Consider the following 15,618-nt stretch of genomic DNA (forward strand, 5'->3'; position numbering starts at 1 on the left):
CCTTATACACATGTATAGGGGTGCACGCACTCTTGCTCATGTATTTTATACCGTGTGCGAAAATGTGTGCATGCTATGTAAAATATACTTAAATATACCACCAACATGCTCACGTATCTAAAAGATACATGGCATGTATTTTCAATATAGCTGAATAAGTAGCGTTTTAACACTTATCTGGCTATATTACTTAGGCCTAGATTCATCATTTTCCTATAATTTTTGTATAATAGCACCAGTGATAAAAAAAAAAAGGTATGTTGTTAGGGTAATTTTTGAGTTATCAGAGAGAGAGAGACTCTTTATAAGGCTCTCTTATTAGTAAACTATATCATTGTAGGAGGGTCAACTAGTAACTCGAGGTGAGGTTTTGGTGGTGGTCTAGGCAATTTTCAAAAGCCATGTACCTGTACAAATGGCTGTTAACCTGGGCAAAAGGGCTTTTTGAGAATCCCTACCCTGCATGCAGATCCACAGTGTGCGCACTTCTGCTTGTATTTTATGTGGAGGTGGGCTTAGGCCAGTCATGTGCACTGCTTTGGCAGGAAATAATATCTGCAGAAAAAGCAGATGCAGATCTCACTGGTTGTTTTTCCTTTTGCAATTTTCAAAGGGAACGTGCACAGGTACTTTTCCCTTTCAGAACTGATACGTCAACTATTCACAGACTTTCCACCTGCTCACACAGATTTTGAAAATTGGCTCACTTTTATCTGCATATTCATCTGTTGCCTAATAATTTGTAACATTAGAATAATCATTTCATCTTTTCAAAGAGCAAAGTCATCTAATAAAAAAAAAAACTATTAAAATAACCTGTATTTGGCAGTCCTTTCCAAATTAATTTGTGTGCTGAACAGGAAATTCCCAAGAAATGTTTTACTTAAGATTGAAGACACTATTCATTCATGGGATTATTAATCAGTATTAGTACTAGGATATTAAAAATAACAGTATGCAAGTTTTGATTTGACACATTTATCTCTAATTTGATTACATAACACATCACTACAAATGAAATGATTAATCTCAAAGTCAGAGGCCAGATAAAATTATTTTTAAATAATTGAAATAAATTTTCTCTCTTACAGCAACACTGTCTGGATAACTGCCAGCTCCTTTAAGGATTGTTGATGGCCCATCCTGTTATAATTGCTTCAAGTGCATGAACTGTATGATTAAAACTATTGTGCCAATTGCAGGCTTTTATTCAGCTGCTTCAAGAAGATGCCAAATTTCTTGGAGCTCTCATTTTAGTGGTTGTTGTAGTAAACATTCAACGCTGTCGGTGAGTTTGAGAATAAAATGTAAACCATCGACCGTTGACTGTACCCTACAGTTAGCCATCAGCTTCCTCCCTTCATATCTCCAGACCTTTGACTTCAGACAGAAGCAGCCAATCAAAAATGGATGAGTTCTCTCTTTCCTCCTCTTCCACAAACTATTAAAAAAAAAAAAAAAAAAAAAAAAGCAAAACAAATGAAAGGTCACAATGAACATTCATTGCTGTCGGTGGGTTTAAATATGTGGACAAGCTCACTGAACAATGAATGCAACTGTGGTCCCACTTTTTACAGTTACAGCCAAGAGGAGAACCATTTAAAACAGTGACCATTTATTCATGCTCCATCTTGATGATCCATATTTGTTACATACCTCGAGAGTATATCTTTTAACTTATAGTCCTAATTTGTAAAAGCATTAGCACTGTCAATTTTAATGTTCTACAATAAGCTAATCAACAGTTATGACAATTTTAAAAATCCACATATTCTAATTTTTTTTGTATTCTTTTGTTTTAGATCTAGATAAGTTTATCTGTGCAGCTCGGCTACTTAGCTAATTAAACTTACCCGGCTGACTTAGCCAATATATTCAGCGGTGCAGCTGCACTGCTGAATATATCCGGCTATCTTAAAGTTAGCCAGATAAGTTTATCTGGTTAACTTTAGGACTTGTATGGGCTAATGGAGAGTTAGCCAAATACATTTTCTGACTGACTCAGCATCTCCCAGTTATGCCCCTGGAGGGCCTCTGACCTATCTGGCCAAATTTTAGCCAGATAAAAGTTATCCGGCTAGAATTTAGCAAGATAAGTGCCCAAATATTCATTTAGCTAGATAACTTCTGAGTTATTCCGCTAAATGCTTCTGAATATGGACCTCCTAGTTTTCATAAATATTGCATGTTTGCAGTTGTGGTAAGCTGTTTGCAAATGTGTTACTGACTTCTATCACTACTGGAATATGAATATGAAGATGCTCTTGTGCTTATAGTTAAAAGAAATGCATGTAATTCTGTTAGCAACCGGATAGGTGGATCCACAACCAGTGGGTTATACACCTCTATCAGCAGAAGGAGACTGAACAAAGCTGATGTCATGGTATATATAGCCCTGCACTGACATCAGCCCAATGATATTCTCAGTCTCCAGCAGATGGTGGACATGCATCTCCCTACTGAGGATCACGCTAAAAGTTTTTTAGAGAAGGAGAAAAGAAGAAGGAAGTTTATTGCCCAGCTCTCCTGTAGTGATACCTTATGGTCCGTCCTTCAGTCGAGTTCCTGAGGTAATTTCTTCGGATCCATCCCTCAGTTGAGTGCCTTGGTCCAGTAGCTGGTTTTTGCCAGCGTGTACTTAGCTATTTAAAAAAAAAAAAAAAAAAAAAAGCTTTAAGGCAAGCAGGTGCTGGAAGCTGAACGTGGCGGTGAAGGTATATATGCCTTCTCCCCTCGCAACCGAAGACCGACTCTGTACCCAGCCAGGATGGGCTGAGCTCAGGTAAAGAGCAATTTAAAAAAATACAAAAATATAACAAGGGGGAGTTGATTTAGAGATTCCTCTCCCCTCTGATCTCCGTGTTCGGCGCGCCAATCCGACGTCCATTCCTGCCTCTGGGGGAGCTTGGAGGAGTTGGGTAGCCTGGCGGGTTGAGCAGCCCTTCTTTAGGTCCACTTGTGGGCTTAGATTATTTTGCCACATGGTAGGCTGCATTGGCGTTCATGCGCTTTTTCTCTGCGCATAAAGCTGCTCTCTTTAGGTACGTTGGTTTGTTCTTATATGCCCGGCTATGCATCTAGTTCTGCATGCTCAGTTGTGTGCTTAAGGGCACCTAGTTGGATGTACATTAGGGCGCTTCAGGGCACCTAGACAGGTGCCCTGAAGCGCACTACTGAGCATTAGGTGCCTAATTTTTGAGTGTCTATTTTTTGAGCACCTTTTTTTTTTTTTTTACAAGTGCCTATTAACACAGCTAGGTGCACAGTTCTCAAACGTTAGAGTGTGCTGTTAACTATGGCACTAATAGCAAAGAAGACTAAGAGCCTTACCCTTTGTGCTGCTTGCCATATTCGTGCGTCTCAGCCTGGCATCCTCTCTAATTTGTGTGAGCACTGTTTGGAGGCTCAGAGAGACTTGTCTCTGATTTTGCTAAGCCGGGTTCTTCCCAGCATAATGCAGGAATGGAAAAAGTTGCCAGAAGGTTTGCCTGGAATTGGGGCTCCCCTATAACTGGTTCATCAGCAGGGGAAGGTAGTTCAGTGGGCATAGGACCGATGCCTCCTGGTTTTGGCATGGACCCGTCTCCCTTTGCTTGGGTGAAATTTTTTCAAGGGCTGCAATCCTTTCTTCAGGCGTAGTCATTGGCCCCGGCCAATTTTACCAATTCAGGATCGCAGGCTCTCCATGCCCTTGGTGCGGCAGGTAAGCGTCTCAGTACGTCGAGATCTGCTGTGGGTCACGCTGAGAGGGACCCGGATGGCATGGATGATTAAGCCGAGCCTTACTCCTTGGAGCATGGGGAAATTCCTCCGGGGCTGGAGCTGTGTAGAACTAGGTTGCGTTTCTTTCATAGAGATGAGTTCCCGGCTCTGATTTCCCAGTCACTGAAGATGCTGGGGGTACTGGGGGCTGTTTCCATGTCTGAGCCAAAGAAAGATCCCATTTTGATTTCTTTGTGTAAAGTCTCCTATTTCTTCACTATTATGGAAGCTATTCAAGAACTGATGAACCTTGAATGGGGCGCCCCGGAAGCTAATTTTAAAGATGGACGAACCTTGGAAGGGCTGTACCCCTGAATCAGACTGTGAGAGAGCAATTGTACTTTCTGAAAGTGGATGCGCTGGTGTGTGCCGTCACCAAGAAGACAACTCTCCCCATAGAAGGAGGAGCGGCAAGAAGGATGCACAAGAGAGAAGAAATGAGGCCATCCTTAAGTAGGCTTTTGAAGCGATGGCAATTAATTTGCAGATAGCTTTTGTTTACTTCTCTCTCAGGAAGTTGAATCTGGTATGAATTTCAGGGCAGTGATGCAACCAGCAGCTGCCTTTTTGGTGGATGCAGGCTGCAACCTGGTCCATACTTTGGCCAGAGGGGTGGCTTCGGTAATAGTGGCCAGGTATAAGCTATAGGAATTGGTCAGCTGATTCAATTTAAAAGTCTAATCTTACGAAATTGCCCTTTAAGGGATCACTCTTGTTTGGGAGTGAGCTGGAAAAAATGGCCAATAAATGGGATGGGCACAGAGGTTCCTCGGTTACCAGAGGATAAGAAGCAGATGCGTGCTTCTTCGGCATGAGAGGTCGAGCTTAGGCATTTTAGACTCATTCGAGCCTACAGAGGAGCATTTTCCCAGAGGACTCGGCCTTTGGGTAGATCTCAGTCCTTTTATCCCAGGCAGTCCAGAAGGAGCACAGGCTCAGTAGCAGTAGGGGTGTGCATTCGTTTTCGACGTATTGGCAATCCGCAACATATATGTCCCTATTTGTTGTATTTGTGGGGTCATGAAACGTATAGCGAACCCCCATGAATACAACGTATCTAATGAATACTTTACAGGAACATCGGTATATAAAAATAAAAAATAAATAAATAAACCTCCACCCTCCTGACCCTCCCAAGACTTACCAAAAGTCCCTGGTGGTCCAGCGGGGGTCCTGGAGTGATCTCCTGCACTTGGGCCATTGGTCGGCCCCTGTGACATAGTAAGGGCAAAGGCTATCGGTGCCATTTTGAATACTGGCAGCCGATGGCCCGAGTGCAGGAGATCGCTCCAGGACTGCCGCTGGACCACCAGAGACTTTTGGCAAGTCTTGGGGGGGAACATTTTCCCAGAGGACTCGGCCTTTGGGTAGATCTCAGTTCTCCTGAGATCTACCCAAAGGGTGCCAATCCACCCCGGGGATCAGGAGATAGGGGGTCGCCTCTCGTTTTTTTATTGGAAGTGGGTCGAGATCACATCAGACCAGAGGGTTCTGTGAACTGGGGATGAACTGCTAAATCTCGGAATGGCATCAGCGTGCGCTCCTTTTAAAATCCCCTGATTTACATGGTAGAAGCGGGATTTGCGTGCAGACTCGCGCACCCCTTTTAAAATTTGGCATACATGTATGCATGCCAAGCTAATGCATGTCTCTATTAAGGGGTGTTTCCTGTTCTGGGTCAGAATTGGGGAGGTTGAGGTAAAAACAAATATGTGAGTTTGTCTGAACCATGTGTATTTTGCTGATGAAAAGACCAGATAAAGGTCAGGGGATCAGTGAGGAACCCCTAATGCTGGAGAAGGTTATGATAAGGAGTGAGAAAAGATGTTGAGGAAAACTTTGAGAGTTTCAGGAGCGTCTTTGTATCATGGTTTCTGGAACCAGGGAAACCCATCTGGGGCACAGCATGGAACTTCAGGGCAAAATTCTGGGCTAGACAAGGGCCGATCTTCCTTCTAGCCAGCTCCTTCCCCCACAGGTTGAGCCTTTGGGTGCTGTGGGCCAGTAGGTGTTTGTGGCAGCAGTACATGATGTTGAGTCCGTACAGGCTGGAATCAGATTAATCAAGGCAAGGTTGGGCAGAAAAGGCCAAACAGGTAAGGCTGGGTGAGGCAGGCAGGGCTGAAGGCAAGGCTTGGACGAGGCTTGATACACGGAGGCAAGGCAAGACTGGGACTGGACAGGACCTGGAACTAGTCAAGACACAGACTGAGGCAAGGCAAGGTAACAAGATTCTAGTAGAGACAGGACTGAACTGGATACTGGAAGAGACAGGACTGGCAGGGTACAACAAGACTAACCAAGGCCAATGCCAAACAAGGCATATTAGGGTAGGAGTTAGACAAGGCAGACAAGGATAACATGGAACAGAGAGCATATAAGCTCGAAGACAACAAGTTAGGAAGCCTGTAGGCACTACATAATAGGATGGGTTAGATAGGCCACAAGGCAGGGTACTAGACAGTGTAGGCCCAAATGCAAGGCAAAGAGCAAGAAGGCCCATAGGCCACAAGGTAAGGAACAAGGGCCAGGTCACGAAGCCAAGGGTGACACCATGAGAAGGCAAAGAGGTTCTGACAAGCAAAGTTAACTGGAGCTGGAGCTTAGGTGTGGTGCAAGCAGAGAGAAAGAGCTTGGCAAAGCTGGAAGTTAAGCTCGCAGGAGGCCTCTGCTAGCAGGGAAGCATTGCAAGAAGCAGGGTAGGATGAGCCTGCATAGCAGGCAAAACCCTAACATATTGCTGTTGGGAAAAGAGTTATGCTGATAGTCTGATAACCTCTAAGAAGTAAAGAAAATCTATTGTGAAGACTGCAATGTTTGAGGGTATTTTCTGTTAGAATTGTAGAAGTTCAGGAGGAGGAGAGAGAGAGACCTGTAGCGCTGGGACCTCGCCCAGTTCCTGCTATTAGCGGAGAGAAAAAAGAAAAAAAAAGAACTTTTCCTGGACGAGAGGGAGACAGAACTCCGCCCCCTGTGACGTCACGGGAGTGCCCCGGGACAGCTATAAAAACAGGGCACAGCGGCGCGCAGGTGAGGAGGAGAGAGAGAGACCTGTAGCGCTGGGACCTCGCCCGGTTCCTGCTAATAGCAGAGAGAAAAAAGAAAAAAAAAGAACTTTTCCTGGACGAGAGGGAGACGGAACTCCGCCCCCTGTGACATCACCGGAGTGCCCCGGGACAGCTATAAAAACAGGGCACAGCGGCGCGCGCTGCCAAAGCCGCGCGCCAAAGGGGCGCACCCCTGGAAGAAATTATGGGAAGGAAGAGAAAATCCAAAACTTACGTCTCCTCGCCTACCACCACTCCCCTGACAAAGAGAGTTGGCCCAATGGACTCCCATGTGGTGTATACTGGTGAGTCTGCTTTGGGGAGAGTAATTGAGAGGGATTCCTTTTTAGGAACCTCTCATACCCCTATGGCCATACAATCTTCCCCATCCCCCGCACAAGAAGTAACAAATGCAGTTAACGAAGGTATAGTCCAAGCGGGGGGAGTGATACAAACCCAAAGTGGTAATGAATCACCATCGGAACGGACTATACAATCAGAATTAATTTTGGGTGGCGAGGCAACTGATGTATGTGTTAAGATTAAATGTCCCTCCGCCATTTCTGTGATAAGAAATGAAGGAGAAGAAAATATTGTAGAACCAGACAAGGTAACACTATTAGATGTGTGGAAACTGTCTGTAATGATAGACAGGAAAATGTCAGGGTTTATTTCAAATGTACAGACATTTTCAGTAGAAGCAACGGAAACATTTGTAGAATTGGATAAAAGAACTGAGAGATTAGAACAGGAAGTTGCAAAATTGAACCCTGTGGTAAACAAGTTGCAGACTGTAAATGTTGCTTCTATTAAAGATAATATGATATTACACAGTAGAGTAGAGAGTCTAGAGAATGAATTAAGATCAGGCAATTTAAGATTGCTAAATTTTCCTATTTCTAGACTGATGTTGGCAGAGGAGTTATATAAGAAATATGTAATAGAAATATTGCAGTTTGAAGTAGAGAAAATACCATCACTCTCTAGACTGTACTATTTACCAATAAGAAAGATAGAGCAAAATCAGGAGGGTGGAATAGACAATTTAGAAAGCCCAGGGGTTTCTACCTTTTTGGAAGATTCCCTGGACCTGATAAATTCTAGAGCAACTTTGCTTATTTCTTTTTCTTTGAGACGGGATAAAGACTTGTTTTTTCATAAATATTTCCAAAATAAAGATCGAAATTTCTGTGGACAGAAAATACAAGTCTTCCCGGACGTTTTCCGTGCGACAAAAGCACGGAGGAAACTTTTCCTATCAATGAAACAATCGGTATTAAATATTGGGGCTAGTTTTTTCTTAAAATTCCCGTGTAAATGCCAGATTTTGTTTCAAAATAACAAATTTATATTTCTTGATCCATCCCACCTGCAACGCTTTATTTTGGATAAATCCCAAGTTTTATGAAAGGGTAGTGAGGGGATATATGATTGTGTAAGAGAAATGTCAATCCTACAGGGTTAATAACTCTTTTCTCCTTCAAAAATGTGGGCTAGAATACATTGTTTTTTCTTTTTATAAATTTGTGATGTAAGAGATATGTTATACTTGATTATATCATTTTGTAAATGTTATAATTTGAAAAATATAAAATAAAAATAAAAAAAAAAAGAATTGTAGAAGTTCAGAACTCTAGCTTGTTAATGGATTTTTTTTTTATAAAGCAGTCAAGCTGTCAGCACAATAACTCTATAGTCTGCCTTTTTAGAAGAGAATAACTGAATGGAATAGAGTTTTGCCTTGAATATTATATATGATATATTTCTCTTTACCATCTATGATCCAAATCACTAGTTACTTGACCAACTAAACTGTGAACCTAAATGGCCATTTAGGGACCCTGAAAACACAAAGGCAACACAGTCTAAAACAATCCTGATCATTTCATTTATGATTATAAAGCAAATGGTGTTAACACTGGCCACAGCAGGGAAGATTTGTAAGAGCAATGGAGCAGGAACATACACTTTAGAAATGGAATCATCCAACTTTTGAATTCTTGTGAACCAGAATCTGGGATATGTGGTGCCAGAGCTTTTCATTTTCAATTTTGGATCTGGTCCTCTCTTCACTATTTAGATTGAGGATCATGGATTATTATTCATATGGGCGATATAATCTTTATACATGTTTCTCCTTACCATCCTCCTTCCCCCCTCCGCCCCACCCCCACAACAGGCAAATATAACTACATCAAACCTCTTAGGCTTGTTTAGGACATTTTCAAAAACCATTTACTTGGGCAAATGTCAATTTACCCAGATAAAAGAGGCTGTCTGAAAACTGCCCATCTTTAACGTCACTAAAGGCATGCATGGGGGTTCCGCAATTTCTGTACATTTAGCCAAGTATATCAGAGATGTTCCTGGGGGCAGAGGGGAATAATTTGGGTAGGATTAGGAAATAGCATGCTTAGATTGTATTTTCAAAGGGAAACTACATGCAGGCTTTCCCTTTGAAAATATGTGCAAAGTCTGCCCTTTTCTACCTGGGTGAGCTGTTTTGAAAATTACCTCAATATAATAGGTGAAAATATAAAATATTTTAGTAAATGAAAAAAAAAAAAAGATTCAATAGCAGCAAATAATGTGTTTTTCAAGATTTGTTTTGTCAGCTTGCCCAGAAACATCTTCAGATTTGAATCATGCCCAGGATTAAAGCATAATACATTTTCGCTATTGTGTGACTGTCATCAAAATGTACAATGTTAAGTGGAGAGTTTGGATATTTTTGGATTTAATTACTCACCTTTCCAAAACCGAACTCAAGGTAAGTTTTCAGTTCAACTACAGAAGGTATTTCCCAGGCCCAAAGGGCTTCCATTCTGTTCAGACCTGAGGCAATGGGGGGCGAAGTGACTTACCCAAAGTCACAGCAAGCATCAGTAGGAGATGTGGGATTTGAACTCTGGGCTTCCCTGCCTCTCAGCCTGCTGGTCTAACCACTAGGTAGATTATGTTGTAACATGTACTGAAGCAATAGTAGGAGTAGAACTAGTTTACCTAATGATGCATTCAGTCTTACAAAATAAATACATGAGAATAACTAGGAAGAGATATAGGATCTTTCCACTTTCAGACAGAGAAGCGGTATGTGTGGTTTTACCCCATGGAAAGGTGAAGCTGGGTCAGGAGAAGCAACAATGTGCATAGTTTTGCATTTTCAAAACTACATGCATTGGATGTTTTCCACAGCAAAAGTACCAGGGACAAATCCTATGTTGGTTCTTTTTTCTTGGGGCAACTTTAAAAAAAAAAGTATACTCATACTTTTCCTTTGAGAATTGGTGCAAAACCCGCTGGACTTTGCACCAATGTACGTAGTTTTGAAAAGTCTTCCTGCTATGACTTATTGCTGTAAAACTTTTCACCTCAGCTTGACATCTGTTTCTATGGTGATGGAAGAAAAGGCATCTCTAGTACTACAAGGAACATTCCCCTGTTTTCTACCCTAGCGTCACTGGTGGGATCTCTTACCTCTTCTCCAGTGTCTTTGAGGTTCATGTAATATCACTGCTACCTACCTGCTTCTGATCTCAACATTTCCACTTCTAAACATTTTCCCAAGAAGCTTGGTGGAGGGTCATTGGTAGTCAGACTTACAGGTGTAATACTGAAACGTATTGTTGTACATAAAGGGGTAGATTTTTAAAAAAAGCGCGTTCGCGTACTTTTGTTTGCGCACGAGGCGCAAACAAAAGTACGCTGGATTTTATAAGATACGTGCGTAGCCGCGCGTATCTTCTAAAATCCTGGATCGGCGTGCGCAAGGCTGCCGATTTTGGGCAGCTGGCGCGCGCCGAGCCGCGCAGCCTGTCTCCGTTCCCTCCGAGGCCGCTCCGAAATCGGAGCGGCCTCGGAGGGAACTCTCTTTCGCCCTCCCCTCACCTTCCCCTCTCTTCCTCTACCTAACCCACCCCCCCGGCCCTATCTAAAAACCCCCCCCTTACCTTTGTCCGTAGATTTACGCCTGCGAGAAGCAGACGTAAATCTACGCGCGCCAGCGGAGTGCTGGCGCGCCGTGCTCTGACCCGGGGGCTGGTCCGAAGGCCTGGACCATGCCCCCGGGCCGGTGCCATGCCCCCGGTCCCGCCCCCGAAACGCCACGCCCTGCCCCCGAAATGCCGCGTCGAGTCACGCCCCCGACACGCCCCCTTCCGAAAACCCCGGGGTTCTGCGCGCGCCGGCGGCCTATGGAAAATAGGCGCGCCAGCGCGCAAGGCCCTGCTTGCGAAAATCCAGGCGGATTTACGCGAGCAGGGCTTTTAAAATCCACCCGAAACTGTTTAGACTAAGGAACAACAAGAACCAGATATAATAGGCACTGCAAACACAGCTAAGGAAAAATCTGATTGTGGGCAAGAAATGAGAGCAAAGAAAAGTGACAGATTGTGTTCTTCATTGCTATGACACAGCTAAATCAGACTGGAGGGATCTCATTTCCTGACAATCTGATTTAGCTGTGTCATTACCAGTGATATCACCCCCCCCCCCCCAAGATGATATCTTGGGCACAGCAGCTAAATATGACCATTGGGGACATACTTTTGTTAGAAATGAAATTTCCCATTTCATTTAATTTCATTAGGAAAACAAAATAAACAAAAGGAGAATGAATGAAATGTTCATTTCACTTTAAAAACAGAGCCTCCTGCTGCAAAAAAAAAATAAAACACAAACACCTCCCAGGCTCATCCACTAACTTCCCTGGATCTTCTCACCCAAGTCATCTTTCTTCATGTGAAAGAAGTGATCTCGAATAACTCCCGCCCTGCCAGGGTTACAATTGTAAATGGCTCTAGTAGACTGAGGTTGGCATCATTTCTTCTGCACAAGAAAATGGTGCCTGCTTGCCAACTCTAAAAAAAATTAAAAGTGCCAATCTAATACAGTTTGTATTTTGTTGTTGTTCTATATGTGAATGCATCACCACACTGTTAGGGTGATCAACTCTGTTTAGCTGGTTTTATGGTTTTATCCATGATAAAGTCTGCAAAATAAAATACAAAATGAATAAAATCACTGGTATATGTGAACTAGGACTGGGTCATGATTAATTCAGAATGTAAGCAGCTGTCTGTCTTAGATTGGCTTTCAGAATTCCCACCTTCATTTCTCCTCTGTGTTTTTTCCTCCAATTTTTCTTCTCTCTCCTCTCCCTGCAAGCCCAGCATCACAAATTCCCAGAAGGAGGAAGCTCCAATGGGGAAGACTCGGGAACATTGTCAGGAAATATTTCTTCCTAGAAAGGGTGGTGGATGCATGGAATGACAAGGACAGGAAAAGAATGCAACAGGGCATGGGATAAACAAAGAAGTTCCCTGGTGGCAAGAGCATAGAAATGACGAAACAGGATTACCTGTCTTAACTTTAGATGTTTCCTATTATTGCCTTTTTGTAAGTGTCTGCATGTGCACTCATTTCTTTTTTTGTATTTGTTTTCCTACTTGCATGGTTTTCTTTCAGTAACTGCAGGTGTAGCATTCCCGAATGGGGGTAACCTTCATGGCACGGCAGTTAGTACTCTAAATAATTGGTTGTGCATTTTGGACTTTACTGTCATCATAGAGGGGCGGATTGTAAAAGGGTTAGGCGTGTACGTTACGCGCCTAACCCTTAAAAAAAATCCCTGCGCACGCAAGCCCCGGGACGCGCGTAGGTCCTGGGGCTTGCAAAAAGGGGAGGGGAGTGGGCGGTCCGGTGGGCGTGGCGTGGCTGAGCCTCCAGGCACAGCAGCCATTTGCCGCTGTGCCCAGGATCGCGGGCCAGCTGGCGGTCAGCGCGCCTAAGTTACGCCTGCTGGGAGGCAGGAGTAACTTCTTCAACAAAGGTATGGGGAGGTTCTAGGTAGGGCTGGGGGGCGGGTGAGGTAGGGGAAGGGAGGGGAAAGTGCGGGGGGGGGGGGGTCGAAGGAAAGTTCCCTCAGAGGCCGCTCCAATTTCGGTGCAGCCTCGGAGGGAACCGAGGCAGGCTGCGCGGCTCAGTGCACGCAAGTTGCACAATTGTGCACCCCCTTGCACGTGCCAACCCTGGATTTTATGACATGGGCACGGCTGTGTACGCATGTTATAAAATCGGGCGTAGATTTGTTCGCACCGGGTTGCGCGAACAAATCTGCGCCCACGCGCAGGTCTTAAAATCTGCCCCATACTGTTTTAGGTCAAATCAATCCAATCTACATTTGTAAATTTGCAGATTGCTTTCCTTACCACATCATTGAAAAGTCACAAACACCCAATATGCCAAGATCAAGAAAGATTTGAGTTTTTAAAAACGAATTTATTTTTCTTTTAAATTGTGCCCATTTCTGGTGTCTTCATTTTTAAGAGAATAAAATGGTATAATACCTGCCCCTATGACATCATCAGTGGGGCCCTGGATTTCTGCCAACTCTCTAACTGCACACATAGAAGAAATGTATACTTCAAAGTATCATTTTTATGTTTATTTAGCAAGATATTACACCATCTATCTAGACAATTAAAATCTATCTCATACAACCCCATATATCCTACATTCATACCATATAAAATCACATTACCACAAAACCATATTTATAAATGTTCCTAATTAGTTATACACTCAATTTCAAAATTTCCATAGTTGCAATAATTTTATCTTCTTTATTCTGACTTCCAATATGATTTTTTTCTTAAAATAAAATCATGAACTTTTTGGAAATTGAGTGTATAACTAATTAGGAACATTTATGAATATGGTTTTGTGGTAATGTGGTTTTATATGGTATGCATGTAGGATGTATGAGATAGATTTTAATTGTCTAGATAAGATGGTGTGATATCTTGTTTGAATAAACAGAAAAATGATACTGTGAAGTATACATTTCTTCTATGTGTGTTGTTAACTTCATAGATAAGGAAGAATTTTGAATATAACCCTCTGTGTTGTAATACTGAAGCTCTCTAACTGCAGCAGCTGTGAAGAGGAAGATTTGTCTGTCTCTGGTCATCTGTGGCTCCGCTGCTGCTGCCTCCGGTCCCTCTGCTGTTCCATCTCTGACCTGGCGCTTTTGACCCTGCCTCCCTCCTGTATCATGGACTCGATTTTCTGCCAGTCTGTAGAGTGCAGCAGATCACGGCCCAAGGGTCAATCCAAAGGAGTTCACCCCCTTACAGCGGATCCCTTTGAATGGCCCTCCTTCAGTGGCCTTTTGTCCTGAGATGCATCATGGAAATGTTGCTTCACAGGTACTCGCAGCCCTGCTATTATTTATTTATTTATTTGTAACTATGTTGACCCTTACTTGTGTAATAGAGATTTGTCTTCATTTGAAACAGAAAAAAAGTATCCTAATTAACTTTGATTTGTTTTCATTCTATTTTCAGAATATGGAGGGCTTTCCCTCCTGACCCCTCTCTCCAACCACTTACCCCCATATAGGGGGTTGAGAGAAATCCCCACTTGCAATCCTTCACTGGGTCTCCGTCTCAAGATGGCACCAGCCAGCCCCGAGGGCAGAGCCATTTTGTTCTGTAGAAATAGGGAAGCACAGATATTCCACCGGACAAAAACATGGTGGAGCCTCAGGGCTGGCCAGCACCATTTAGAGATAAAGACCCAGTGGGTCACTTAGACCTGTGGATGGGGTAAGAGTTTTGGGAGAGGGGGAGTTTCTGGCAGAATCTGGGGAGCACTGTGGAAGGGCAAGGAAAGGGGACAAGGTGGATCCAATTTTTTTTGTTTGTGAAGGGAATGGGGGGGGGGGGGGGGGTTGGAGTCATTTTTTGGTTTTTGTTGGTTTGATTTTATATTAAATAAAAAAGAAACCAAAAAGAAAAAAATGTTCAGTGCATGCCTCTGTCATATAGTGTAGGTTCATATTAATTTAGGGCCAGATTTTATAACATGCGTGCGGGCGTAGATTTGGGTGCGCCGGGTTGCGCACTTTCTCGGGGTTATGCACGTAAGTTACAGGCGTAACCCTTTAAAAATCTGCCCCTTAATGTGGGAAAGTGCTTATGGTTGGGAGGAGGGGAGGCTAATCCTTTGCTGGCTCACAATTGGCCACAAATCGACAGACCTTATACATATGAAAAAAAACTTTGATCATAAGCCATTTTGAGGCAAAGTGGTTTGCCAGGCCTCACCTTTTCTTTGCAGTATCACCTAGAACGTGTTCTAGAAAAACCTACTGTAACTGTCATGTAACTCACCTTACCCGAATATCTTTAGTGTCCCTCTTTGAAGTGGCTGCCGGCCAAGAAACGTGGAATAGAAATCCAAAAATTAAAATTATTTTCCAACCCTTCTGTAATTGTCGGGATGATTTTTGCTTCTATTTTATTCCATTCTGTCATCATGCATTTTATTGGTGCATTATGTAAATTTTGATTAGATTACATATTCTACATGCAAGTTGCACTGAGGCATTTTCTTTGGGAAAGGAGGCTGTAAAGGGAAAATTGAAATCCAAAAGGAAAAAGAGAATGAATAAGATCAGCAGAGGGGGGAAAGCAAGCCCCACTTGATCCTCTGCATTAAATGGCATTAAATAACAACATTGTTTGGAATTATTCATTGTGAAATGCATTCTGGCCCTTTCCACAACCCCTCCTGCTAAAAAATCTCATCTAAACAATATTGGGGAAGACAGTGCTAGACATATTTAACACATTTATAATTGTTGTTAAAATAAATTAGCACTCTGTAAGTGGAGTGGTTAATTGACATTTGATGTCAAGAACAAAATATAGCCAATACAATATTGCTAATATTAAAATGGTTTGGAAATATGCAACAAAGATTATTTTAACAGGAATATTTTAATCAACAGAATCTAAAACCGCCA

General features: G+C 42.9%; 1 long non-coding RNA gene across 1 annotated transcript in view; it reads right to left on the minus strand.

Annotated features, from left to right (window-relative positions):
• Positions 1–925: 925 nt before the first annotated feature.
• Positions 926–15,618, minus strand: part of LOC115100345 — a 40,274-nt gene continuing 25,581 nt past the window's right edge. The window contains exon 3 of the long non-coding RNA XR_003859042.1: positions 926–1,441. This is a non-coding gene — a long non-coding RNA (uncharacterized LOC115100345). The remainder of the gene's footprint in view (positions 1,442–15,618) is intronic.

Source organism: Rhinatrema bivittatum, chromosome 10 (genome assembly GCF_901001135.1).
Source record: "Rhinatrema bivittatum chromosome 10, aRhiBiv1.1, whole genome shotgun sequence".
Taxonomy (NCBI): domain Eukaryota; kingdom Metazoa; phylum Chordata; class Amphibia; order Gymnophiona; family Rhinatrematidae; genus Rhinatrema; species Rhinatrema bivittatum.